Here is a 4,484-nt window from a genome sequence, read left to right as displayed (position 1 = left end):
TATTTCGATTGTATTTTACAAATTTTGCGCACTTTTATTGGTTCTCTATAGTTTTGATTGTTGGTCTTTGAATGGATTTCATATGTATGGCAATTTATTTCCTTTGTGATCAGTTCTGAAAGGGTTTAATCACTTAATAAACTCGATTGTATGAAAATTGAGTTAAATGATTGAATGGTATTTTATTTCTGGGTGTTCTGTAAATTTTTCAGTGGAATTTTAAAAATTGATGCTTTATTTGTTTTGAGGGGATCAGCTAATGATGTCACCCCCTTCCCATACTAGCTTTCTTCTATCCATATTTACCCCATACAAATCTCATAAATTATTAATGCTCCGCAATCAAACTCAACATTAACACTTGTTCTATATATTCATGTTCGAAGGGGAATCAACACTAGCCTAACTGCCGACTCATATCATATTCAATGTTTACTTAATCAATGATCTATGCAAGTAAGTACACATTTGTAGGAACACATCTATTGTGTTCAAATGATGATATGTAGGAAAAAAAAACTAAAGCTGGCTGTTCTTGTACAATAAACATACGATGGATTATAGTCCCTCAATGGATAGTACTTGAATTGATGACCCAATTCAAGCTTTATAAAATTGAAAATGTTTTGAAACATTTCTAGAAATAATATCACAATTCATACGGAGAAATATTCAATGATATTTGAACGTGCATGCACGATGATGGCAGAAAATGACAGAGTATTTCTTCTTTAATAGCAAAGAATGTTATAAGGATAAATGTGACATGTCTATGAATAAATATTTTGCACCTGCAGCAATAATTCCACTGCACACATATGGATAGAACTACTCATGTGCCACCAAAGAAGCATTTTTATTTCCTTCCATGTGAGTTCGTGCTTGCATTCATTTTAATTCCATTTAATTTGCTGGGTGATGAGTGAGAATGCGAGAAAATAAGAAAGAAAAGAAGCGAAAAGAAAGAACTTCTTATAGAAATGCAAACGGAACTAATGGAGTGTCAAATGTGTCATGTTTATTTTAATATAAGCTTCTTAAAAGCATTGCAAGTAAGCATACTTGTGTGTCTGCATATGAATGAGCCATTTAAGCGATTTCTGCTAAATTCCGCGCCTGTAAGTGAAAATAAAGCAAAAGAAATGTAGATTGTGTGAAGCACCAGCACATGCATTTTATTCCTTTTGCTGCTCGCTCTTTTTTTCAATTTTATTATTTATTTATTCCATTGTATTACTTTTGTGCTGCTTTTTATATTCGTTATTTACTTGCAAATCCAATAAAATCCTCAAACCAAATGAGAAATTTCACATCAACAAAATAAAGCGAGTAAAGACATTGAACGGAATGTCGATGTAATGAGAGTTTTATTTTCGATTATTTTTTACTATATTGCCGTTAGCTCCTGTTGAGCCTTTTTTTCACCCTCCTACAAATTCATCCTTTACTGCTTGTTTTTCAGCTCAATACTTTTTTATGTGTCATTATTAATATTGATATTATTGTTATTTGTATGTTCGAATATTGCTGATACCAAGAAACTTTATTCCATTAAATTCTATTTACACATAACAATGTCCCAGTTATTTCGTTTATTTCTTTTCTTCTGTTTTGTAAAGAAAAAGAAATATTTTTATTGAAAATGAAGACCTATCAATGGGGTAATAATGTGAAACATGATTAAATGTAATTTGATAGAGCTTCAATTTCGACTCCGTGTGTGTGTTATTAAACTTAAAACATACTTTCATTGTACGTGAATAAGAAGATTGCAATAAGCACTGGTGGAAATTTCTCAAAGTTTTTCATTTATATTCACTCGGAATTGTACAATTTCCATTTCTTTCGCCAAGAAGTGTTGTACTTACCACTTTAATTTCATTTTCCTTTATTTTCAACTTTATTTACTCTTTTCCTGTATACTTAGATGCTTGAGCTTTATTTTTCCTTCCTTTCGCTAACCTTTTGCCTTTAAATTCATTGAAATTCACTGAAAATGCTTTTTTTTATGGATTAAAGTTCTCCGATCAACGTGAAGTTGACTCAGTTTTTAACAAACTTAACGAAATAAAATTCAAATTTCTAATGATCGTTATTTTAATTAAACGCTTTTAATTAAAATAACAGCAAAGTTTAAGACTGTTTATTCGTTAAATTTGATACAGATCAGTTCATTGAAACAAAAACGTATGTTTCAAACTATAAAACAGATGATCCAGAAACATTCAATTTCAAAAATATGTTAAAAGAGAGTGACAATGGCTTATATATGCAAATTCATAGAATTGGCCACGATTATGTTGTCAATCAATCAATATATATCAAAATATATCACTTTAAAATAGCAATATCATCAAAATTTTGATCCGCAAAAATACCAACCTGCATCCCAAAACAACAACAATAATACCCAAACAAGGAATCAGAAATCCTATTGTCAATCACAAAAATTTCCACACAGTGAATTCAATCATTTTAATATTTTCATTCCATTATTACAATGTTTTTTAACAATACAACATTAGATGCGATTTTATTGGAGCATGAACAAAAGCTTGAAAATTTCTCTGCTTGAGAAATTCTAATATTACGTCGTTATACACTTTCTGAAGGAGATGATGTTCTCATATATGAGCGGATGATGAGAAAATATTTCAAATGCCAATCGAAAAGTCTGTCGTCAGTAAAGTGATACAATTGATCAATAGGTAAAGAAATAGATGGAGAAACATAAAATCGATGGACATTATTGATCATCGTTTATGGAGTCAATACTGCAATGCAGTTAAATTTTAATGTGATGGAAACTGTTCGTAGATTATTAAAATAAATTGATGAGATTGTCGATGAAGATACTGAATTCTAAAATAGAGCATTGTAGAGGAAGTCTTGGAGAAAGCTTCAATCTTAATGATCATTATTGTGTCATTCCAGTTTGAAATCTTGAAGAATGCTGATAAATAAGGAATTCGCACGTGCACAAGCAATGCTTCAGTGGCATCATGTCTATGAGGAGGAGATTTGATCCTCAAAATACTCAGAAATACAGCTAAAGATAAATACTTGAATATTTAACATTTCTGAAGGTGTTATACAAATTCTATGTACGAAAATTGGTCCTGGAGCGCTACGTAGCCAACAAAGTGAGTACACAGATCGTCTACAAGATGAACAAAGACAACAATTCCCCTAGAATCCAAATTCAATTCACAAAAGCACATCGTTAAGTTTTATAAAATCATTTCCATAGTTTCTTCTTGCTATTTCTCAATATTCATCGATAAATATTGAATATATCTCATTGGAATCGACTTGTTGGAATATTTCCTTTCAATTTCTTTTTTATGTACTCAAGAAATTTGAGCTAAACCGTCAAAATCTCTTCTTATCAATCTAAACTGTTGCATTGAATCAACCTTTTTTGCCTTCTATTCAATTTGTGTCTTCTCAAACAATGCCAACAAAAGACTCATTATCGATTTTTCTTCAAATATATACTTTTTTTTTACCCCACTTCTTATTGAAAATCAACAAATAGCTAGGCACAATGATGATGATGACGTTTGGCTTATAATGTAATTTCACTTCATCGTACGTAAAAAAGATTCTCTCTCTTTATTTATCAGCTTCTTGAAATCTAGATTGATTCAAAGTATTCTTTTAAGACGACAATGATGTTAGCGAAATTTCTTTATAAGGCTGAAAATTGAGTTAATAAATTTATGTTCAATTTGTCGATTGTAGCGTGCATGAGTAAGACAATTTTTAAGGTAGCGTGCAGGAAACTTATGGTAGACGTTATGGATGATTAAAAATGAATTTTATTTTCAAAGTTTTTGTGCTTTAAGTTTGGTATGAGGATGAGACATTGGAGATGGGGAATTTTGGATTTCCAGACATAAAAATGAATCTTTCATGCTACCTCGAGCATTAAACTGAAGAATTCATTGCAACATTCTCAAATATTACTTCAATAGTTCTTTAAAGGATGCAGGCACATCAATAAAAGTATTTGTCTCAACGCAGCACTTTGTCGTTTATGGAACTTCCAACAATTATCATAAAAAGCAGCATTTGGAAATCATCAGTAAAATTGTTTGCTCCCAATTTCTCGGAAAATCAACCTCATAACTACATATTAGGATCTTTCTTCTTCAAACGTCTGTTTCTGTATCTTAATAATGCTCGTTCAAGGATATTATTTCACGTACAACTTTATGTCGTCGTTTAAAGTCTACAAAACATTTTCGTCGTATGCATAAAAACCTTTTTATTTATACAAGACTTTTAAGGGGGTAATACTTATTAACTCATTCTAACATACAAACCATTAGAGCTTTCATTCTTACATTAATTTAAATATTAATTTTATGTATCGTCTCACGTTCATGCCCGCCTTTTTCACGTCTACCAAAAAAATGCTTTCTTTAAGAAATTGTATGGGAAGCACAAAAAAGGTATTGACGATAAATGCTATGGATGTA

This window comes from Chironomus tepperi, unplaced genomic scaffold (genome assembly GCF_022539635.2).
Source record: "Chironomus tepperi strain 1889 unplaced genomic scaffold, CSIRO-AGI_Ctep_v1 contig_85, whole genome shotgun sequence".
In the NCBI taxonomy this organism is placed as follows: domain Eukaryota; kingdom Metazoa; phylum Arthropoda; class Insecta; order Diptera; family Chironomidae; genus Chironomus; species Chironomus tepperi.
This window is presented reverse-complemented; position numbering follows the sequence as displayed.